The sequence below is a fragment of the Amphiura filiformis genome, chromosome 1, assembly GCF_039555335.1.
Source record: "Amphiura filiformis chromosome 1, Afil_fr2py, whole genome shotgun sequence".
In the NCBI taxonomy this organism is placed as follows: domain Eukaryota; kingdom Metazoa; phylum Echinodermata; class Ophiuroidea; order Amphilepidida; family Amphiuridae; genus Amphiura; species Amphiura filiformis.
In genome coordinates, this window is record NC_092628.1 from 54,679,530 (window position 1) to 54,704,035 (window position 24,506).

At 38.1% G+C, this 24,506-nt stretch overlaps 11 non-coding genes and 2 pseudogenes across 11 annotated transcripts; all 13 read right to left on the reverse strand.

The window, feature by feature from the left end:
• Positions 1–29: 29 nt before the first annotated feature.
• LOC140169734 (U4 spliceosomal RNA) lies at positions 30–170 on the reverse strand. Its single transcript, XR_011861391.1, has one exon. It is a non-coding gene; the product is annotated as a U4 spliceosomal RNA (small nuclear RNA).
• Positions 171–427: 257 nt separating this feature from the next.
• On the reverse strand, positions 428–570 carry LOC140169705 (U4 spliceosomal RNA). Its single transcript, XR_011861383.1, has one exon. It is a non-coding gene; the product is annotated as a U4 spliceosomal RNA (small nuclear RNA).
• A 254-nt stretch (positions 571–824) lies between these two features.
• On the reverse strand, positions 825–967 carry LOC140169712 (U4 spliceosomal RNA). The gene has a single exon (XR_011861384.1). It is a non-coding gene; the product is annotated as a U4 spliceosomal RNA (small nuclear RNA).
• A 254-nt stretch (positions 968–1,221) lies between these two features.
• On the reverse strand, positions 1,222–1,364 carry LOC140170062 (U4 spliceosomal RNA). Its single transcript, XR_011861472.1, has one exon. It is a non-coding gene; the product is annotated as a U4 spliceosomal RNA (small nuclear RNA).
• Positions 1,365–1,618: 254 nt separating this feature from the next.
• Positions 1,619–1,761, reverse strand: LOC140170069 (U4 spliceosomal RNA). Its single transcript, XR_011861474.1, has one exon. It is a non-coding gene; the product is annotated as a U4 spliceosomal RNA (small nuclear RNA).
• A 250-nt stretch (positions 1,762–2,011) lies between these two features.
• On the reverse strand, positions 2,012–2,154 carry LOC140170077 (U4 spliceosomal RNA). Its single transcript, XR_011861478.1, has one exon. It is a non-coding gene; the product is annotated as a U4 spliceosomal RNA (small nuclear RNA).
• Positions 2,155–2,407: 253 nt separating this feature from the next.
• Positions 2,408–2,542, reverse strand: LOC140169760 (U4 spliceosomal RNA; annotated as a pseudogene).
• A 7,609-nt stretch (positions 2,543–10,151) lies between these two features.
• Positions 10,152–10,294, reverse strand: LOC140170089 (U4 spliceosomal RNA). The gene has a single exon (XR_011861486.1). It is a non-coding gene; the product is annotated as a U4 spliceosomal RNA (small nuclear RNA).
• A 5,564-nt stretch (positions 10,295–15,858) lies between these two features.
• Positions 15,859–15,979, reverse strand: LOC140169746 (U4 spliceosomal RNA; annotated as a pseudogene).
• A 256-nt stretch (positions 15,980–16,235) lies between these two features.
• Positions 16,236–16,378, reverse strand: LOC140170094 (U4 spliceosomal RNA). Its single transcript, XR_011861488.1, has one exon. It is a non-coding gene; the product is annotated as a U4 spliceosomal RNA (small nuclear RNA).
• A 249-nt stretch (positions 16,379–16,627) lies between these two features.
• Positions 16,628–16,770, reverse strand: LOC140170098 (U4 spliceosomal RNA). The gene has a single exon (XR_011861490.1). It is a non-coding gene; the product is annotated as a U4 spliceosomal RNA (small nuclear RNA).
• Positions 16,771–20,213: 3,443 nt separating this feature from the next.
• On the reverse strand, positions 20,214–20,355 carry LOC140169727 (U4 spliceosomal RNA). The gene has a single exon (XR_011861388.1). It is a non-coding gene; the product is annotated as a U4 spliceosomal RNA (small nuclear RNA).
• A 2,601-nt stretch (positions 20,356–22,956) lies between these two features.
• On the reverse strand, positions 22,957–23,100 carry LOC140169719 (U4 spliceosomal RNA). Its single transcript, XR_011861387.1, has one exon. It is a non-coding gene; the product is annotated as a U4 spliceosomal RNA (small nuclear RNA).
• Positions 23,101–24,506: the final 1,406 nt, after the last annotated feature.

Genomic DNA, 24,506 nt, shown 5'->3' on the forward strand with positions numbered 1-24,506 from the left:
AATAGAGTGCCCTCTCAAGAATATCAACTCTCTGGTAGAAGCCTAAACAAATTGCTACTGAGGACGGTATTTCACGTCCTTTGAGCGGGGTATTGGGATAAGTTTTCAACTAGCAATAACCGCGCCTCGGATAAACCTCATTGGCTACGATATCGCCTCTGCGCAAAGATAGCCTGATTATCCTGGCGATTATGTAGGCTTATTTTGCCGGTATAAACATTCTATGGTGTTTTATTGATAAAAAAAATGGTAAAACGGATCATACACGTACACGTCCATTGTTATTGTTTATTTTACCGTAATAGAGTTTCAATTTAATATATGTAGCAAAGCACATCTTTTTACGATTTTTAGTCAAAAATAAAATTATCTTTTTCATATCATGATAATTTTACTATTAATCTATCTTTGTGATTAGAATGCTCGGCTTCATAGTAGAAGCCTAAACAAATTGCTACTGAGGACGGTATTTCACGTCCTTTGAGCGGGGTATTGGGATAAGTTTTCAACTAGCAATAATCGCGCCTCGGATAAACCTCATTGACTACGATATCGCCTCTGCGCAAAGATAGCCTGATTATCCTGGCGATTATGTAGGCTTATTTTGCCGGTATAAACATTCTATGGTGTTTTATTGATAAAAAAAATGGTAAAACGGATCATACACGTACACGTCCATTGTTATTGTTTATTTTACCGTAATAGCGTTTCCATTTATATGTAGCAAAGCACATCTTTTTACGATTTTTAGTCGAAAATAAAATTATCTTTTTCATATCATGATAATTTTACTATTAATCTATCTTTGTGATTAGAATGCTCGGCTTCATAGTAGAAGCCTAAACAAATTGCTACTGAGGACGGTATTTCACGTCCTTTGAGCGGGGTATTGGGATAAGTTTTCAACTAGCAATAATCGCGCCTCGGATAAACCTCATTGACTACGATATCGCCTCTGCGCAAAGATAGCCTGATTATCCTGGCGATTATGTAGGCTTATTTTGCCGGTATAAACATTCTATGGTGTTTTATTGATAAAAAAAATGGTAAAACGGATCATACACGTACACGTCCATTGTTATTGTTTATTTTACCGTAATAGCGTTTCCATTTATATGTAGCAAAGCACATCTTTTTACGATTTTTAGTCGAAAATAAAATTATCTTTTTCATATCATGATAATTTTACTATTAATCTATCTTTGTGATTAGAATGCTCGGCTTCATAGTAGAAGCCTAAACAAATTGCTACTGAGGACGGTATTTCACGTCCTTTGAGCGGGGTATTGGGATAAGTTTTCAACTAGCAATAATCGCGCCTCGGATAAACCTCATTGGCTACGATATCGCCTCTGCGCAAAGATAGCCTGATTATCCTGACGATTATGTAGGCTTATTTTGCCGGTATAAACATTCTATGGTGTTTTATTGATAAAAAAAATGGTAAAACGGATCATACACGTACACGTCCATTGTTATTGTTTATTTTACCGCAATAGAGTTTCCATTTATATGTAGCAAAGCACATCTTTTTACGATTTTTAGTCGAAAATAAAATTATCTTTTTCATATCATGATAATTTTACTATTAATCTATCTTTGTGATTAGAATGCTCGGCTTCATAGTAGAAGCCTAAACAAATTGCTACTGAGGACGGTATTTCACGTCCTTTGAGCGGGGTATTGGGATAAGTTTTCAACTAGCAATAATCGCGCCTCGGATAAACCTCATTGGCTACGATATCGCCTCTGCGCAAAGATAGCCTGATTATCCTGACGATTATGTAGGCTTATTTTGCCGGTATAAACATTCTATGGTGTTTTATTGATACAAATGGTAAAACGGATCATACACGTACACGTCCATTGTTATTGTTTATTTTACCGCAATAGAGTTTCCATTTATATGTAGCAAAGCACATCTTTTTACGATTTTAGTCGAAAATAAAATTATCTTTTTCATATCATGATAATTTTACTATTAATCTATCTTTGTGATTAGAATGCTCGGCTTCATAGTAGAAGCCTAAACAAATTGCTACTGAGGACGGTATTTCACGTCCTTTGAGCGGGGTATTGGGATAAGTTTTCAACTAGCAATAATCGCGCCTCGGATAAACCTCATTGGCTACGATATCGCCTCTGCGCAAAGATAGCCTGATTATCCTGACGATTATGTAGGCTTATTTTGCCGGTATAAACATTCTATGGTGTTTTATTGATAAAAAAAATGGTAAAACGGATCATACACGTACACGTCCATTGTTATTGTTTATTTTACCGCAATAGAGTTTCCATTTATATGTAGCAAAGCACATCTTTTTACGATTTTAGTCGAAAATAAAATTATCTTTTTCATATCATGATAATTTTACTATTAATCTATCTTTGTGATTAGAATGCTCGGCTTCATAGTAGAAGCCTAAACAAATTGCTACTGAGGACGGTATTTCACGTCCTTTGAGCGGGGTATTGGGATAAGTTTTCAACTAGCAATAATCGCGCCTCGGATAAACCTCCTTGACCTACCTTGACCTAAGCCGTCCACACCATTTTGGGAATGTGTGATGGCTTCTGTTTCAGGATGGCTTGCCAGATCCTCCGATCACGTGATAGACTGGTAGCTTCAGCCAGGGAGCTCAGGTTTCTAGTAGCACAGTCTGCCTTTACACAATCTGTCCATTTCTTGGCTGGTCTTCCACGTGGTCTGTCACCATAGATATTGGAGGTCAGGAGAATGTTTGGGTATCTTGATGGTTGCATCCGATTGACATGGCCAAAGTATTTCAGTCTTTTTGTGGTCGCTCTGTCAATTATCGTCTCCTTCAGACCTAGGCTTTCTCTGATGACGGTGTTCCTGATTTTGTCTAGTCTGGTGACACCCATGATTTTCCTGAGGCAGATCATCTCAAAAGTCAGCAGCCTATTTTCGTCTATCTTTGTCAGTGTCCATGTTTCTGAGCCATACATAAGGATGGACAGGACAAGTACTTTGTAGAGTTCGATTTTTGTTGAGCAAGTGATGTCTTTAGCATGCCAGATTTTGTTGAGACTTTGAATCGCCCCAAGCGCCTTTCCAATTCTGTGCCTGATATCTTCTGAGCATGTTCCCCTCTGAGTAATGGCACCTCCAAGGTATATGAACTTGTCTACCTGAAGAAGTTTCACCCCATTGATGTTGATGTTTAGGTCCTGTGGTTGCTTGCTGATAACTTGTACCTCTGTCTTGGCGATGTTAATCTTCAAGCCGAAATTTGAGCTGTTTAGGTTCACTTTGTTGGTCAGTGTTTGCAGATCTCTTTCATTTTCGGCTATCAGCACAATATCATCTGCAAAGCGAAGATTATTTATCAGGTGACCTTGTATGTTGACGCCAATTGTAGTGTCATTAGTTGCGTATAGCATTACACTTTCCAGGAGGATGTTGAAGAGCTGTGGGGACAGTACACAGCCCTGACGTACTCCCACCGTTGTTCTAAACCACTCTGTCAGTTCGCCGTTCACTCTGACTGCACTTGTAGACTGATTATACAGTGCTTGAAGAAGTTGTATGTGCTTGTTTGAGTATCCAAAGAACTGCATCGCTTTCCAGAGACCTTCCTGCCACACTGTATCGAATGCCTTTTCAAAGTCGATGTAACAACAGAATAGGCTTATCTTCTTCTCAAGGTGTTTCTCTGCTATCTGTCTGAGGGTGAACAGTTGATCTGTTGTTGATCTTCCCGGTCTGAAGCCTGCCTGGGACTCTGACAGAATTTCTTCTGTCCTCTTTATGATTCTACGTTGGAGAATTAGAGCAAATACCTTTCCTGCATGGCTCAGTAGACTTATGCCCCTGTAGTTGCCACAGTCAAGTTTGTCTTTCTTCTTAAAGATGGGATTAATAATTGCTCTACCCCAGTCAGCTGGGAAGACTTCCTCCTTCCAAATTTGATTACAGAGTCTATAGAGAATATCTATGCCAGTTTCTCCAGATGCTTTCAGTTCTTCCGCTGTTATACTATCATAACTCGGTGCCTTTCCATCTGTTAACTTCTTAACAGCACTAGTCACTTCATCTCTTAGGATGTCTGGTTCATTTTCCAGTTTAGGCATCTGGGGTATTTGAATTGCATCCACATTGACATAGTTTTTATTATTATACAGCTCCTCGTAATTTTCTTTCCATCTATCTTTCACGTCAGATAAATCAGTCAGGACTTGTCCATCTTTGCTCCTCACTGTTTGCATTTTGATACTCGATTTCCTTGTGATCTTCTTAATAGTTGCATAAACCTCCTTGGATTTTGCCGCTTGATGTGCGTTATCCACCTTTTTACATAGATCTTTGATCCACTTATCTTTGCATCCTTTAGTCTTCCTTTTAATTTCTCTGTTGAGGAAATTATACCGAGCTCTCTTGGTGGAATCTGTCATTTTTCTATCTTAACCTGCTTTCGCTCGTCGCTTAATTGGAGAACCTCCTCCCTAATCCATGGGTCTTGATGCTGGGCCTTTCTGTTGCCAAGAACCTTCTTAGATGTCTCGTTGAAGGCTTTTTTTATGCCTTCCCATAGAGTTTCTACATCTGTGTCAGCATCATCCAGTAATGGGGAGAATTTTCCTCCAATTTCAACTTCATAGGAGTTTTGAGTAATAGTGTCTTTGAGCTTTTGAACATCGTATCGTTTGGGATAATTTGGTCTTGCTTTTGTCTTGAATCTGAGCCGTAGGTTTGCTATAACCAGTTGGTGGTCAGACCCAACATCTGCACTGGGAAAACTTCTTGAGTTGTCGATGGAGGTTTTCCATTTGCTGTTGATCATTATGTAGTCAATTTTATTGTGTGTTTTCTGATCCGGTGATTCCCACGTCCATTGACGACTACTCTTGGTCTGTTTGAACATGGTATTGGTGATAACAAGATCGTTTGCTGCACAGAAGTTGAGTAGTTTCTCTCCTCTGACATTTGCTTCTCCAAATCCATGCTGTCCAATTACCTGTTTCCATTGTGTGTAGTCTGTGCCTACTTTTGCATTTAGATCCCCATAACTATCAGAATGTCTTTTTTAGGGTGTTGTCCATAGCTGTCTGTAACTGGTCGTAGAATTTGTCTACAAGTTCTTCTTTATCAGCAGTATTTGGTGCATAAACTTGCATTACTGTTATGGCACCTGACTGGGTCTGGAATCTTGCTGTTATCAATCTCTGGGAGATTGGATTATATCCAAGAAGAGCATTTTGGGCAGATTTATTCAAAATCAATGCTACACCTCCTCTATGTATTGTATCATTTCCAGAGCATAGGATTTTGTGTCCCTCAAGTGTAAATTCCCCTGCATCTATCCAGTGTGTCTCTGCAATGCCTACTATTTCCCATCTGAAGCTTTTCAGCTGATGAATAAGAATTTCTAAATTACCCTGCTGGTGAAGTGTTCGGACATTCCATGTCCCAATTCCAATTTGCTTTTTCACAGTTAATAGTGCCTCCTTTCTCTGTGGTTTATCAGCATCAGCCCTTCCATTTGGGGGTCGACTTAGTGTTGGTCCCAGATTAATAGGAAAACCATCAAATCTTCCAATTGGGTTTGGAGTTGATGCGTCATTCTGCCGTGCTGGGTGCAGGCCCACGGGGAGAGATGGCGGGTTAGTAGAAGCAGGGGCTTTAACCCTGGTGCTAATTTGGCTTTTCATCATGAAACAGTTTCGCTCTAATGTAAGCTAGGCGGGCGAGTCAATCCTCTCCTAGCCACCCTGACTCGTTCGTAGCTGGCAAAACTGGTTGTCAGCTAGTCACCCCCACCGGCTGAAAGGTGAGTCAGGAGGGCTATTCCCACTTGGTCCAATCCCATTTGGTCCAATCCCACTTAGTCCAATCCCATTTGGTCCAAATCCCACTTTGTCCAGACCCAGTTAGTCCAATCTCACTTAGTCCATGTCCCACTTGGGCCATGTCCCACTTAGTCCATGTCCCACTTAGCCATGTCCCACTTAGGTCATTCCCACTAGGGCCATGTCCCACTTAGGCCATGTCCCACTTAGGCCATGTCCCACTAGGTCCATGTCCCACTAGGGCCATATCCCACTTAGGCCATGTCCCACTAGGTCCATGTCCCACCAGGTCCATGTCCCATTAGGGCCATGTCCCACTTGGGCCATGTCCCACTAGGGCCATGTCCCACTAGGGCCATGTCCCACTAGGGCTATGTCCCACTTGGGCCATGTCCCACTAGGGCCATGTCCCACTTGGTCCATATCCCACTAGGGCCATGTGCCACTATGGTGATAATATTTGTGTTTGGTCATTTTCAGTACTTGTTTTAGTTTTCATAGTAGGGCCTATAGTTGTAACGGGGAGGGGGAGGGGCTGATGCAAAAAGTGGGTCCTAAATATTTTAATCCGTCTGTCGAGACTCATTAAAAAATCACCAAAATATTTTCTCGCAGAACATGAGTTTACACTATATTTTCTATGGGGTTGACGTACATTTTTCATGGCCAAAAGGGGGCCCTGAAAATAATTTTAGGTCCCCTAACAAGTGTTTGTGAACGGAAAGATAGTTAATGTCTGTCTTAAGTTCTTCTGTTCTTTGGTATAGGATCACAGTCATCTAGGTATATCCAGTAATTGAGAATGTTTAAGTTGGTATATAATGTAAAATTGGATAAAGTTGCACTGAGAGTGGGTCCCATGACCATGCCATTTTTTTGAAAAAGGTGTTGTATTCAAGAACGAGACTTAAAAGATTTCTAAATTGTTCAGTTGGTGGTTTGTTAAAAAATGTTATTAACCTGGAGTTTTCATAGGCTTTGCATGCTATACCTATCGCTTCAGATTAATAATGTTTCAGTATATAGCTGTGACAACTATTATTTCTAGTGAGATATTAGGGTGGGACTGGTTTGTTAGCCTCTAGTTTGTTTATAATGTCAGAAGCATCGTTCACATATATAGATTGTTTTGAGGGTATAAGGTTTAAGAAATAGTCATAACATGTGGAGATTTTGGATGTATGTCCATTATGACTAATGATTTAATGAGTTTGAACAAATTGGGAAAAATGAATGCCGACCCAAATTTCAGAAATTTCAGGAACATAAGTTTTTATTTGTATTTTCTCAAATTGCAAATTATTTACAAATTTTGGTGATTTTTGGGTCATTAAAAAAAAAAAAGAAAGAAAGAAAAAAAAGAAGGCCGACCGACCGTAGAACAGGGTATCTTTTTTCGTCACCTTATCGTGCATGATAGAAGACACTCCTTAAACCTTAAATGGTCCAGATAATATAATGCGAGCTATGCAAATTACATAGGCCTATGATAAAATGCCACTTTCGTATGATTATGATCTCATGACCAGGGGAACATTTTGCAGGGGTCAGATCAAAGGTCATGCAGAGGTCAAATTTTCAAAATGCATTTTCTGGACATCTGTAAGGGGTACGGGGCTCAAACTCCATGACAACAAACTTAATGATCAGGGGAACATTTTTAAACACTGTGCAGGGGGCAGGTCAAAGGTTATTTGGGGTCATATCTTACACTTTAATTTTTGGACATCTATAAGAGGTACGGAACTCAAACTTGGTGACAACAAACCTCAAGACCAGGGGAACAATAAGGAACATCATGCAGGGGTCAGGTCAAAGGTCATCTGGGGTTAAATCTTAGAATTTTATTATCTGGACATCTGTAACTCGTGTGGGGCTCAAACTCAGTGACAACAAACCTCATGACCAGGGGAACATTTTTGGAACATTTTGCAGGGACAGATAAAGGTTTGTGGTCTATGACCACCATTTGCCACTAGTTTCCTTTCTGTTCTTCTAAACCTTTTCATCTTTTTATGTACATCTAGACCTATGTACGGGTCCAGATGGGATATGGCCTAAGTGGGACATGGCCCTAGTGGGACATGGCCTAAGTGGGACATGGACCTAGTGGGACATGGCCCTAGTGGGACATGGACCTAGTGGGACATGGACCTAGTGGGACATGGCCCTAGTGGGACATGGCCCTAGTGGGACATGGCCCTAGTGGGACATGGACCTAGTGGGACATGGACCTAGTGGGACATGGACTAAGTGGGACATGGCCCTAGTGGGACATGGACCAAGTGGGACATGGCCCTAGTGGGACATGGACCAAGTGGGACATGGCCCTAGTGGGATTGGCCGAAGTGGGATTGGACCAAATGGGATTGGACCAAGTGGGAACTGGACCAAGTGGGAATGGACCAAGTGGGATTGGACCCAATGGGATTGGACGAAGTGGGATTGGACCAAATGGGATTGGACCAAGTGGGAATAATCCAAGGAGGAGACCGCCCCTGGTAGCAATCTTGTGAGGGGGCGACCGACTTGTGCGGATACAGGTAAGCGTCGGCGGTCTCCTCCTTGAGGTCCATCACAAGTGATAAGAGGATACTGGCTTAGGGGGTGTTGGCTCATTGGCTACGATATCGCCTCTGCGCAAAGATAGCCTGATTATCCTGGCGATTATGTAGGCTTATTTTGCCGGTATAAACATTCTATGGTGTTTTATTGATAAAAAATGGTAAAACGGATCATACACGTCCATTGTTATTGTTTATTTTACCGTAATAGAGTTTCCATTTATATGTAACAAAGCACATCTTTTTACGATTTTTAGTCGAAAATAAAATGATCTTTTTAATATCATGATAATTTTACTATTTGACCTTAATAGAGGTCATAACTTAGTGAAAACATTTGAAGATCTTGTTATGGAATTTGATATCTCTATTAAGGACAGAAGGAAATACAACTCTCTTATGAATGGTATTTTAATTGATTGGTTCTACAGTCCCAAAACGGTTCAGGTGAATATTTTTGATAACATAGTTGCTACTTTGTTTGAAAATGGCAAAATTACCAAGTATTCTTACAATATTTTGAAAGCAAAGTACAGTCCTGTAAACACCGAACTATTTTGGATTGATGCCTTGAATCTTGAAGACGATATTGAATGGAATAAAATTCATGATAACAACTTTACGTGCAGTATTGAAACTCAGATGAGAGCATTTTACTTTAAAGTTTTTCATAGAGCTGTTTGTACCAATAAATTTCTTCATAAGATTGGTAGAACTGATTCTCCATTTTGTTGTTTTTGTAAAAAAATGATGAGACCCTGGTACATTTGTTTTGTGAATGTGAAAAAATTACTTGTTTGTGGGATAGCTTGAGTGCCTTGATTGAAGGTAAAACCGGTGAGTGTTTTGGATTCTCAAATTTTCAGAAAATGTTTGGTTTGGATGTTGGGGAATCTGAGCACAAAAATGCCATCAACTTTCTTGTTTTATGTTTGAAATATTATATTCATAGATGCAAATTTCAAGATGTCAAACCTAGTTTTCAAGCTTACAAGAACATGGTGAAAGTTAAATTTGGCACAGAATATAAAATTGCAGAAAGCAAGGGAAAACTGGGTAACCATTTTAAGAAATTTTCCTTTGATCTTGGTTTTTAATGGGATGCAATTTTCTTTTATCGTGGTGTGTTTATATATATATTTTTACCCCTTTTTTCATTTTTTTTTTTCTTGCCATGGTGGACCATGTTATTTGCACTGTGAGATGGGAAAGTTTTCAGTGTTTTGTTTTGTCACTTGTCCTGCATGTTTGTGTGTTTGGGGGATGGGTGGGTGCGTTGATTGTTGAGGGGTGTTTGGGTGGGATTTGTGTTTTTGTCTAGAAAATCCCTGGTCTAGTTTATTAATGCACTCGTAACCAACATTTGTTTGATCTTATTATGCATGTTGTATGGTGCTGATTCTGCCCACCCATGGCAGGGGGACCCAACAGTTGCCTTTGTGTTTTCATGCTTTTGCTGGGCTACCACTTCTTTTTCTGCTTGCCTTTTCCATCACTCTTGGTAGCGTAGCATTTGCTCTTTTTTATTATTTTTTAACAGAGGTATTGGTTGGGTCCTGTTGTCATGGTGGGGCAGTATTATTTAAATCTCATTGTCATAATCTGATTGTATCTTTGCATTTATCTTGGTTACCGTAATTAAGATGGGGTCTGGTGGACCATGTCTGTATGTTCTTTTTTCCCTTCCACCAGGCCCAAGTACAGGTGAATAAAATGGAAAAACAAAAAAAAAAGATAATTTTACTATTAATCTATCTTTGTGATTAGAATGCTCGGCTTCATAGTAGAAGCCTAAACAAATTGCTACTGAGGACGGTATTTCACGTCCTTTGAGCGGGGTATTGGGATAAGTTTTCAACTAGCAATAATCGCGCCTCGGATAAACCTCATTGGCTACGATATCGCCTCTGCGCAAAGATAGCCTGATTATCCTGGCGATTATGTAGGCTTATTTTGCCGGTATAAACATTCTATGGTGTTTTATTGATAAAAAAAAATGGTAAAACGGATCATACACGTACACGTCCATTGTTATTGTTTATTTTACCGTAATAGAGTTTCCATTTAATATATGTAGCAAAGCACATCTTTTTACGATTTTTAGTCAAAAATAAAATTATCTTTTTCATATCATGATAATTTTACTATTAATCTATCTTTGTGATTAGAATGCTCGGCTTCATAGTAGAAGCCTAAACAAATTGCTACTGAGGACGGTATTTCACGTCCTTTGAGCGGGGTATTGGCAAGGGGGTGACACTAAATTCACGGTTGTTCTATTAGCAACGCAAAACCTATGAAAAATTCCGCTGGTTTACTATCTAGAAAGTGAGGCCAGTTATCGATCCGTTATGAATAATTCATGTTCGACCCCTTGGATCATGTTAATTGATATTGGCAAATAACAACGTTGTTAGTTTTGCGAACTTTGCCTGTTCAATGAGAGTATAGCGCGCCCCAATACATCTGGGCACAAACCAGGCGAAAACGATCCAGTTTAATGAAATGGCGGACGGATATTCCCATCGGGCACCAGTGATATGTTTTTTTCAAAGAAAGTCTACTAATTTGATATGAAATGACATTTTGCAATAGCAAAGTCAAAATTAGAACTTGCGGTCAATAATATGAAGGAAATACGTGACAGAGGCAAGGTGTGAAACACAAGTAGTATTTGAAGTTAAAATAACCTTTGATACCCGACCTGACCTTCCATAGCTTTCCATCATGGCGCCTTATTCGTGTTTATGTATTTCTATATGCTCTCAAGTAAAATAAAATACCAAACTGCACTAAGCAGACAGAATGTTACTTGGCTCCCAGCATGAAATATTGATTTTATACGGAGGTAAAGAAATACACAGTTGCCTGCAAGCCGTGCACCATACTCAAAATACTTCGGTAAATCTGAATAATGGTCACATGTAGACATATCACGTGTTCGGGAAATCACGTGGCAACATTTTAAGATTTCAGACTTGTTTACTAGTTAAATTGTCATTTGTACTATTGATTATTTATCTTTGTTAATTAATATTAATTAATATATCTTTTAAATGCTGATAAATCGTGGTTGGCTGCCCATATTATATGTTAAATTAAATGTTTTATGAATATAATTCTACCACGCAGGAGGGGTCACACAGCATAATTTCACACTACACGATTTAGCTAGATTTGGAGCTCTGCATTTCAAATTCACGTCAATTTTAAAGTTTATACACTTAATATATTTAATATAATACTTATTTTTTTGTTATAACAAACTGGAACACGAAATATACTATTGTCTGTCCAATTAACTTAGACACCCAGTTTTTGTTACTTATTTGAAAAAATATCCACTTTCAAGGAAAGTCATGAAGTGTTAACATTCGCTGAGACCTAACGGGATGTTTGTGTTTCCAAAGCAATGAGTGAGAGTTTACCAGAAATTCTATTGAAATTGGAAGGTTTTTCTCAACACTATAAAAATAATCCGGTAGAAGTTGGGTACCATTATTTTGGAAGGTCTCATTATACAGATTTGTAGGTATTGTGATTTTGGATAGTGAATGGATGAATAGTAAATTAATTATACTCCACACCAAAAACATTTTATAAAAATGAAAAATATAATTCAGTTCATAAAATGCAGACAGTGTTTCTTATTGGTATATTTATTCTTAGTGTATTAACGCAGTGATCCCAGTTGTCCCTCAACCAATTACAACAATTCGGCGCGGTATTTGAATCTTGTTCTGTGCATGCTTTTGGCTTGGCCCAATTCCAAGAAAATACAAATTGTATGCCCTATGAATGTTCTGATGTTATTGGTGAGGAGTATAATTCACAATACACTCCAGACGCACATTAACTTGCCCTATCATTTGTTATAATGCACCAACTATGACATCTTTTGAGTTATAGAGGTTGTGCATGAAATTATTGATTGGCTCCAAACAAAGGATTTGAACCGGTGTCCTTCACCGAAATCCACAGTCCATTCAATCAAATATTGTCATCAACCTATTTGATCGTAGTGTATTTGTTATGCGTGTGAGACGACCTCTCGCGGTGATTGCAAACATGCTTTTGTTGAATGCATTTGAGTAGACCGCCATTATTGTGAATTAGTAAAAGGATCAAAGAAAAAGGGTGTCATCACTGATCAATATGCATGACTACAATGTTCAAACACCCCTTACTGTAAATAGATTATCCCATCAAAAGTTTCAAGTCATTAGGAATATTCGGCTGGACCCAGATATCTTGCTGTAAATCGGTCAAAATTGAATAAAAGTAGACAAGGAAGAATATTTTTTCTTTTTTTTACTAATAATTTCTGTTAGGTCTGACCGTGTTTAGCAACTTTTCTTTCATGACTTTTTGCCAAAGTGAAAACTTTTCGAAATATATCCTAAAAACCGGGTGTCTAAGTTATTTGGACAGACAATAGCTTATTACCTATACAGAAAGGGGATTTATACACATTCACTCAGCAATTTGACATGCCTGGCGCATCAAGACATTCTCTGTCTGGATAACATGACTGTCGCCCTCAATACGTCTGGGCGCAAATTTAAATAACAATATGCTATTTACATATGAATGCGGCTTCATGCTAATTTCTAGCGCCGCTTCCAGGCCTATTCCGTGGTATTGGGCATGGAATAATTGATAGGAAGAGGCACTCCCTAATTAGCATGAGGCCGCATTCTTATTTAAATTAGCCATTGTGTTATAAATTCATATTCATGTTTACCGGTAGCACTTTACACCACCGCGTAGGGTAAGTCATGAATAATTAAGTGGTCTAAAGTCAAATAAGCTTCATTCTTTCCAGTCTTGAACAAAATAGTAGGCAGAGGCGGGAATCGATCTCGGTACCTCTCGGTTGAAAGGCACAGCGTACGACCGCTAAGCCAAGTAACTACCTAATGTGAGACGTGTGATTTTAATCCTTGATATTGCTCAATGGAATAAATCGTGAAATTAAATCAATAATAAAAGAAGCATAGTTTTATTTAGGGCTCAAATTGGAGAAAGCTCTACTAGAGAAAAGGGAAAATATTTGTCTTTGCTCTAAAGAAAATATTTAAGTTAGAAAATAATCAAATAAATTTAAATAAATATTTTGAAACAGAATGTTACGCCTCTATTGGAAAAAATATATTACAATAACTTGTCTATACTATAATTTATTATTTATTTATTATTTATTTATTTATTTATTTATTTATTTATTTATTTATTTATTTATTTATTTATTTATTTATTTATTTATTTATTTATTTATTATTTTATTTATTATTTAATCACTAACATTTATACTCACTTCATCACTCGCTCACTTAAAATTAATCTCATTCTGATGACAAAACAACCCAATTAATTATATCATGAACAATATTATTTAAATTATTTCAATTTTGTAAATTTGACCAAATAGTTTATAAATGTCCCAGATAGATCAATTTGATTGTAGGTGCATGCAGTAGAAAATAGTCTAAAGACAATATATGCAAAGTTTAAGGCCTATTATGGTGGGTATACTTTTGGAGCTACATTTTATCTCAGGTCGAAATATGGTAAAAAATGAAATGTGTAAAAACGCGTTTGAAAATTTAAAAAAACGTTGTTTTTAAATCTTTTTATCCGATATGCATAACTTTTAAAATTTTGTTTAATGTATTATCAAAAGTGCATTATGTTAATGTGTCTAATAATGAAAAACACATTGATATAATGATGATTTTTTGATTTCTCTTGACACCTGTCTCACTTTAACTTCAAAAGGGCAATTTATTGCTAGCATTTATTTCAGAAAAATTAATTCACCCACCAATGCCAAGAAATCTACCGTCAGTCCGTCACCACTGTCTATTTTACCATAATGACAGATTCAGTGATCATCCATCTTACAAAATAATATTGTGTGAAATAATATGTGGTCAGTAAATCAATCAACCACTCAATTCCCTTCTCTTAATGTTTTTGTTTTGTTTTCATAAAATTGTTGTAGGCCTATTTCTCTTTTGAAATCATTAGGGGCTGTGCAATAATTATAGGGTAAAATTGGGGGGGGGCAAGAATTTTTTGGCGAGGCGCAGGGGGGGGGGGGGCAAGCAATTTTTGGCCACCGAGAGGGGGGAGCGATTTTGGCACACATCCTTGGGGTGCGTTTTAAATAAAACGCTCTAAAAAGGCTTCGGAAAACAGTATACGGAAACGCTTTAATATCAAAGTTTCCTGCTCGCTGCGCTCGCAACACAACAAGCCATACCGCATGATACCGGTATAATGTTTGCAAATGGATCCCAAAAATTTGGCATGTGCAAGGGGGTCGCTAAGAATTTTTGGCGGACCGAGAGGGGGTGCAAGCGATTTTTGGCAGGCTGAGAGGGGGAGCGATTTTGGCGGGCCGTTCGGAAATTTTACCCCCGGGGGCTCATTTTCCCTACACCTGCCTAAACTGACATTAGACGCGCCCCACGACACAAGTCGCGCGCGTGCATTATGCAAATTGCAAATAAAATTGTGACACCCCCATCCCTCCTTGTACATCCAAATTATTGGGATCCCGCAAACCTTAAATTAAATAGATTCATGAGATTGGTGGATAGGCCTCCTATAGGCTTACCGTAAAGAAATATATTATTTTGAACAAACTTGACCGATTATTGACCATAGGCCTATTAAACAGGCGAAGAATTTGGTTTTGTTCAAAAGACAATTTGCATATTTAAGCGTTTCCGGACGCGTACTGTTATCCTAAGCCTTTTCGGAGCGTTTTATTTAATAGGCGTAGGCCTACCATAAATGTGCAAAAATCCCCTCTCTCCTCCCCCGGCTCAGAATTATTACATGCAGCCCTTGATAAACTCCAAAATCATTCAATCATTCTTTTGATAGACCTAAATTCTTCTAGTAGGCCTATACACGTAATTCAGCAAGTGACATATCAGTGCAATGTAGCCTACAAGTGCTATAAACGCCGTGCATCAGTGTGTCACTTCATTAATATTACTAACCGGCTCACACGCGGTAGTGTATAAATCAAAATTAAAACACTCGGGTGATTATATAATCAGTGGCCTCAGCTCAGTTGAGGGCGTTTCAATTTATTACGTGATTTGGGAAATGCACAAGATCAAATAGAATGGCGAGTAATGATTATTTACTTGTTTTTAAAAACAAACTGCTTAGGGCGGTAATAAAGAACGTGTACGTCCGATAACTATAGATTGAATGATATTTATCATCACACGAGGAAACAAAACAAACGAGGTCAGGGAGGTCAGTGGTCTCAGCTCTCATAGAGGACGCACTTTCAAGCTTGGTACTCGCATTGAACAGACAAAGTTCGCAAAACTGAATGGCGGTTTTTTTTGTCAACCGTAATTAACATGATCAAGGGGTCGAACATAATATATTCATAACCGATCGATAACTGGACTCATTTTCTACCAAGCAAACCAGCGGGATTTGTCATAGGTTTGCGTGCTTGATAGAATAACCGTGAATTTAGTGTCACCCCCGTGGTATTGGGATAAGTTTTCAACTAGCAATAATCGCGCCTCGGATAAACCTCATTGGCTACGATATCGCCTCTGCGCAAAGATAGCCTGATTATCCTGACGATTATGTAGGCTTATTTTGCCGGTATAAACATTCTATGGTGTTTTATTGATAAAAAAATGGTAAAACGGATCATACACGTACACGTCCATTGTTATTGTTTATTTTACCGCAATAGAGTTTCCATTTAATATATGTAGCAAAGCACATCTTTTTACGATTTTTAGTCAAAAATAAAATTATCTTTTTCATATCATGATAATTTTACTATTAATCTATCTTTGTGATTAGAATGCTCGGCTTCATAGTAGAAGCCTAAACAAATTGCTACTGAGGACGGTATTTCACGTCCTTTGAGCGGGGTATTGGGATAAGTTTTCAACTAGCAATAATCGCGCCTCGGATAAACCTCATTGGCTACGATATCGCCTCTGCGCAAAGATAGCCTGATTATCATGGCGATTATGTAGGCTTATTTTGCCGGTATAAACATTCTATGGTGTTTTATTGATAAAAAAAAATGGTAAAACGGATCATACACGTACATTGTTATTGTTTATTTTACCGTAATAGCGTTTCCATTTATATGTAGCAAAGCACATCTTTTTACGATTTTTAGTCGAAAATAAAATTATCTTTTTCATATCATGATAATTTTACTATTAATCTATCTTTGTGATTAGAATGCTCGGCTTCATAGTAGAAGCCTAAACAAATTGCTACTGAGGACGGTATTTCACGTCCTTTGAGCGGGGTATTGGGATAAGTTTTCAACTAGCAATAATCGCGCCTCGGATAAACCTCATTGGCTACGATATCGCCTCTGCGCAAAGATAGCCTGATTATCCTGGCGATTATGTAGGCTTATTTTGCCGGTATAAACATTCTATGGTGTTTTATTGATAAAAAAAAAGGTAAAACGGATCATACACGTACACGTCCATTGTTATTGTTTATTTTACCGTAATAGAGTTTCAATTTATATGTAACAAAGCACATCTTTTTACGATTTTTAGTCGAAAATAAAATGATCTTTTCAATATCATGATAATTTTACTATTAATCTATCTTTGTGATTAGAATGCTCGGCTTCATAGTAGAAGCAGAGAGTAGTTATTCTTGAGAGGGCACTCACCTCATTTGCATGGCAAAATTACCCGTCTCCTCTGCAGCCAATTTGGTTTCGCTCCATCGAAATCAAGCTGGTCACGGAGGAGACTACTTTCCTTTGTGTTTGTTCATTTGTGTATGGAGAGCCCTTCTTGGAGTCCGTTTGGACTCAGGCTACGTTCTCAGCTAGAGTCCGACGCTGCATTGTACTAGAAACACCTTCTCTGTGAACTCGCTAGAGCAAGGAAAATAAAAACTGGTTTCATTACTATCTGTTTTTGAGCTTTTTTGCAGGTCTGCGACCATGGTGTTACCAAGGGGCTGACACTAAATTCACGGTTGTTCTATTAGCAACGCAAAATCTATGAAAAATTCAGCTGGTTTTTACTAGCTAGAAAGTGAGGCCAGTTATCGATCCGTTATAGCTCGTTATGAATAATTCATGTTCGACCCCTTGGATCATGTTAATTGAGTTTGGCAAATAACAACGTTGTTAGTTTTGCGAACTTTGCCTGTTCAATGAGAGTATAGCGCGCCCCAATACATCTGGGCGCAAAACAGGCGAAAACGATCCAGTTTAATGAAATGGCGGACGGGTATTCCCATCAGGCACCAGTGATATGTTTTTTCAAAGAAAGTCTACTAATTTGATATGAAATGACATTTTGCAATAGCAAAGTCAAAATTAGGACTTGCTGTCAATAATATGAAGGAAACATGTGACAGAGGCAAGGTGGGAAATACAAGTAGTATTTAAGTTATGAATAACCTTTGATACCCGACCTGACCTTCCATCATGGCGCCTTATTCGTTTTTATGTATTTCTATTATGCTCTCAAGTAAAATAAAATACCAATCTGCTCTGAGCAGACAATGTTACTTGGCTCCCAGCATGAATTATTGATTTTATACGGAAGTAAAGAAATGCACAGTGTATGTGCATGATGTGCAAGCATACTCCAAATATTTACGGTAAATCTGAATAGTGGTCACATGTTAACATATCATGTGTTCGGGAAATCACGTGGCAACATTTTAAGATTTCAGGCTTGTTTACTAGTTAATTGCCATTTGTAGTCTTTATTATTTATCTTTGTTAATTAACATATATTTTAAATGCTGATAAATCGTGGTTGGCTACCCACGATATCTGTTAAATTCAATATTTTATGAATATAATTCTACCACGCAGAGGGGGGTCACGCAGCAGAATTTCACATCACCTGACTTAGCTACATTTCGAAGCTCTGCTCTTCAAATTCATGTAAATTTCAAAGTTTATACATTTAATATATTTAATATGATACTAATTTTTTTGTTATAACCAACTGGTACACGAAATATACTAGCTTATTACCTATACAGAAAGGTAATTATCAGCCTTCACTCAGCAAATTGACATGCCCGGCATATGCAGCCATTCTCCGTCTGGATAACATGACTGTCGCCCTCAATACGTCTGGGCGCAAATTTAAATAACAATACGCTATTTACATATCAATGCGGCCTCATGCTAATTAAAGCTGCCCCATCCAGGAGTTCATCTATGGTGTTACCACAACTGTCTTTGTGTCATTAACATGTGCTGGAGTCTAGCACAGGTCAACCAAAGTCCCGGATTTTAATAAGACAATAATGATTGACACACACACCAGGAAGTTTCTCATCCAAAAGAATGAGAAAATTTAAATTCTCACCATTTTGGCTGTTTCTCATCAAAATGTCCGTTTTCTCATCCAAAACTTCCTTTAGTGTATTAAGTTAGCTTAGGCCTATTGATCCTAAATTTGCTGGTAGGGTAAAACTCGTTTTAGGGGGGTGTTTAAAAAAGTTGGCCACACATGCGTATAGGCCTACATTATCCCCGGGGACATTATCATACTTGAATGCCCCTCCCCGGTGAAATTTGAGACTCATTTGGTCACCGTCCTAAGCGTCCTTGCCCACACGAGTCGCCCAGGAGTAGGCCCTACCCGGCATTATTAATTATTAGTGGTTAGCCTCCCTAAATACAGTCGCGTATCGTGTTGTCAATTATCGTTACTTGTGTCCATGGATATGACCACATGTATAAGTAGGCCCCTAGTCTTCATAGAATTCACACAGTCTATGCCATGTCATTTACGGATACAAAGAGGATAATAATGTTGAGGGCGCCCACAAAATCTTACACCGTCTTACACAATGTTCCAAGGCAAAGTTCAGTTTAATATTTACTCATCGTAAAAATACAGACGTTTTATTATGTGATGATGTTGTCTGGATGGGTGGACAGTTGTCACACTGTGGAAAAACAACAACCGGGAATCCGCATTCATTTACAAATAGCATTAAAATTAGTATCACATAGTGGCCTCCGTGCAGTGGAAAACCTTAATTCTTTCATCAAAAAGAAATGAAAATGAAAAAAAAAACCGGATCCACCTGTACGCCTATAAAATGGGCACAGAAATTTGTCTCAAATATGAATGAATTTTAAGAAACATACGGGATATGATGAACCAATGACCTGACGCCATGATAGTAGGATCTATTAGTCGTTTTATATACAATGTATATACCGTGTTGTCATAATACCAATATTTGACATAATATATAACGAGTAATATTTAGTATTGTAAATATGCAGTTCATATGCACAAACGAACACTGATCTTTATGATATTCAGGTTGTTGTACATCTCATATAACATGTCATATAGGAGGTCATATGTGTTGACCTTCTCCTATTGTATTTGTTCATCTGTGTATGGAGAGGATTAGCGCCATTAAAACTCCATCAGTATTTGGGCGTAGTTCAGTGGACTCACCAGATTGCTATTCAGTATCGAAGTTACGTAATGTTACTATGTCAACGGGATCACGCGCTAGAGTAATGAACCACGATCGAAATGATCATCACATAAAGTATATGGCACTCGAAGGCATACCAAAGTAGCGTGATCCGGTAACCAAGAGAATTACGTAACCACTTCGATGCTGAATTCCAAGTACTTTGATAAATACAGATTATGTATTAATGGGTCGAGGCGATTGCATTGAAAAACTAATAAATTATTCATAACAGTTACGTAATCAATCGATAGTGCGGACACTTTTCATTTACAAACCACCAAAATTCGTAATCTTTTAGCGTTGGAAAAGAAACCACGTGAATAGAGTGTCATCCCCCTGGTAGAAGCCTAAACAAATTGCTACTGAGGACGGTATTTCACGTCCTTTGAGCGGGGTATTGGGATAAGTTTTCAACTAGCAATAATCGCGCCTCGGATAAACCTCATTGGCTACGATATCGCCTCTGCGCAAAGATAGCCTGATTATCCTGGCGATTATGTAGGCTTATTTTGCCGGTATAAACATTCTATGGTGTTTTATTGATAAAAAAAAATGGTAAAACGGATCATACACGTACACGTCCATTGTTATTGTTTATTTTACCGTAATAGAGTTTCCATTTAATATATGTAGCAAAGCACATCTTTTTACGATTTTTAGTCAAAAATAAAATATCTTTTTCATATCATGATAATTTTACTATTAATCTATCTTTTTGATTAGAATGCTCGGCTTCATAGTAGAAGCAAGGGGTGACACTAAATTCACGGTTGTTCTATTAGCAACGCAAAATCTATGAAAAATTCAGCTGGTTTACTAGCTAGAAAGTGAGGCCAGTTATCGATCCGTTATAGCTCGTTATGAATAATTCATGTTCGACCCTTGGATCATGTTAATTGAGTTTGGCAAATAACAACGTTGTTAGTTTTGCGAACTTTGCCTGTTCAATGAGAGTATAGCGCGCCCCCAATACATCTGGGCGCAAAACAGGCGAAAACGATCCAGTTTAATGAAATGGCGGACGGGTATTCCCATCAGGCACCAGTGATATGTTTTTTCAAAGAAAGTCTACTAATTTGATATGAAATGACATTTTGCAATAGCAAAGTCAAAATTAGGACTTGCTGTCAATAATATGAAGGAAACATGTGACAGAGGCAAGGTGGGAAATACAAGTAGTATTTAAGTTATGAATAACCTTTGATACCCGACCTGACCTTCCATCATGGCGCCTTATTCGTTTTTATGTATTTCTACTATGCTCTCAAGTAAAATAAAATACCAATCTGCTCTGAGCAGACAATGTTACTTGGCTCCCAGCATGAATTATTGATTTTATACGGAAGTAAAGAAATGCACAGTGTATGTGCATGATGTGCAAGCATACTCCAAATATTTACGGTAAATCGGAATAGTGGTCACATGTTAACATATCATGTGTTCGGGAAATCACGTGGCAACATTTTAAGATTTCAGGCTTGTTTACTAGTTAATTGCCATTTGTACTCTTTTTATTATTTATCTTTGTTAATTAACATATATTTTAAATGCTGATAAATCGTGGTTGGCTACCCACGATATCTGTTAAATTCAATATTTTATGAATATAATTCTACCACGCAGAGGGGGTCACGCAGCAGAATTTCACATCACCTGACTTAGCTACATTTCGAAGCTCTGCTCTTCAAATTCATGTAAATTTCAAAGTTTATACATTTAATATATTTAATATGATACTAATTTTTTGTTATAACCAACTGGTACACGAAATATACTAGCTTATTACCTATACAGAAAGGTGATTATCAGCCTTCACTCGGCAAATTGACATGCCCGGCATATGCAGCCATTCTCCGTCTGGATAACATGACTGTCGCCCTCAATACGTCTGGGCGCAAATTTAAATAACAATACGCTATTTACATATCAATGCGGCCTCATGCTAATTAAAGCCAGGGATAATATGGATTCTTCTTCACCAATATTCCTTGGACTTGGCAAGCAGCTAGCCACCGTGTTGGAGACATTACACCTTGAACAATTGGACCAGCCTGTATGGACAATTAAACAAACCAACGGGAAAATATTCTTAGATGTTGTGTGGACAAAATTCAAATCCCGCGCCATTAGCATTGAGCCGGCTAAAACCACAACAACGCCACAGCCGGAGTACACCACTTCAAGTGATCCGTCGCCTGCCGTGGATAATGTTGTCGGAAATAGCCTTGGTACTGGCCATTGCCCGGTAAAGAAAAGGAAAAAGAAGAAATCTCCATCAACAAGGAAGCGTGACAAGGCGAGGCTTGTGATTTGGAGGGCCAAACAACGGGAGGAAAAAGTCTCGAGAGGTCCTTCCCCACCCCCTCAGTCTGGAAAGGAAAAAGTGCCTCGGAAAGTTAACACACCCCGGGCATCATCCCATGTTGATAACAAACCAACTAAACTTTGGGGAAACGCCAAAGACCAGTTGGAAAACTTGACTTTAACCAATGATTTGCTAATTACACCGATTGAACCCCAGATTGAACCTTATTGTTTTAATCTGGACTGTTTAGCATTTGAATCGGACGTGCCTGGAAAGTTAAAGAAATGCACCAGGTGCGGTGTGGCTATGTATTGTAGCAGGGAATGCCAGGCCCAGCATTGGCGTATTCATCGCACGGCCTGTGGAAAGGAACTTCTCTAGTCTACTTTTTGCCATTGCTATCATCATTGACTGTACATAATAACTTTTCTGTTTCAAGTGTTCTTCATGTGTGGACTGTGATGGTGTATTACGTAACTCTGATTTGTGCGGGTGTACCGAGCTGTGAACTTAGCTCCACTTCATAAGTTCATCCGAATCATTGACTATTATTTTTTTTGCTGTATTGTATAAACTGTTGAGCTCCGCTAAACTTCATGCTGGTCTTGTGCTCCAGTCTTCAGTATTGTATCTATTTTGACTGTTATTTGACTTTATATATAAAATAATAGTTTGTTGTTTTATTCATATTCACGCTGTTTAAGCGGTGCGCCTGAAAGAAGAGGCGGGAACTCCATACTACTACTACTACTGCTGCCCCATCCAGGAGTTCATCTATGGTAGAAGCCTAAACAAATTGCTACTGAGGACGGTATTTCACGTCCTTTGAGCGGGGTATTGGGATAAGTTTTCAACTAGCAATAATCGCGCCTCGGATAAACCTCATTGGCTACGATATCGCCTCTGCGCAAAGATAGCCTGATATTCCTGGCGATTATGTAGGGTTATTTTACCGGTATAAACATTCTATGGTGTTTTATTGATACGAAATGGTAAACGGATCATACACGTCCTTTGTTATTTTTTTTATTTTACTCATGTTTCTCATAGCTATCTATTGGTACCTAATTAAAAACAGCAGTATAAAAATCCGGGGACTGAACGGTAGTCCTTAGGTTTGCTGGTCCGAAAAGAAAGTTCGCTAGTTCAAAAAAAGATTCGCTTGTTATGTTTATGCTTAGAGTTAGGTTTTGGGCAAAAAGGTCAAATTGAATCATGTTAACCTTGTCTTATTTTGTGATGTTACTCAGGTAACAAAACACTACCTGAGACGTGGCATTAAACTTTCTTTGTTTAAAATGTTGTTCCAAGAGAAACATGTTGAGACCAATTTGATCAAAATCGGAGCATTTTTTAATTTTTTTTACCCCTGTGGAGACCAACATTTTCCATTTTTACCTTTAATGCCTAACACTCAAAAACTGCACATCACAGATTGGTCAAACTATCCTTTTTCTGAATCCTAATAATGAGAGGAATCCATTGATATGTTACACATATACCGATTTGAGCCCTGCTTAGACGGCCATTTTTGTTTTATGAAAATTCGCATTTATTCCCTATTTTCTCCAATTTTTTCAAACGTAAATTGACTCGTCTATATTTTCTTTCCACTCATGTCCATATAATACAATATTTTTTAGTTTTAATACAAGCTGATTCCGTGCAGAACATTGAAAGTTTTTTTTAAAGCAGGTAGAAGAAATTATATTCCCAGGGGGTTGTAGCAACAATACCTGTTTTCGCCAAGTTGTTTCTTTACTATCATGACTATTCAAGTTTGCCACACCGTACCTCGTGTATGTAACACGTTTGCAAATAGCCTACCAAATAGGCATATTAAATGCATGGCAAATAAAATTCCTATAGCCTAAAATAATGATAAAATAGCAACGAGGTTCAATGCAAACATTAAGAGGTACACATTTGAAATAACTTTTGTCTGAATATTTAATTTATTTCTTTAATCCTATTGTTATGAATCTTTTTAGTTCTAGCAAGACTAATGGAAGTAAGCGCCATGGCGTCGTGTGTCAACGAATGAAACAATAGACGTAAGGCACCGACAGTTTTACAAAGAATATTTTGCTCTTAAAACTTGTCTTTGAAAAGGCGTGGTAGAAACTATAAAAGGAGGGACAAATGTTGTGCATTTGGGCTTCTGATTATTTGGTTACTATAGCAACTACTTTTGATTGACTTTTTTGTATTACCATGATTACCATGCCAACTGAAAAAAATGAGTTGTATCAAATTCAAAATTCTGGTTGTTCGACAATAAAAGAAATTTTGTTTTGAAAGGAATCATTTTATCAGACATA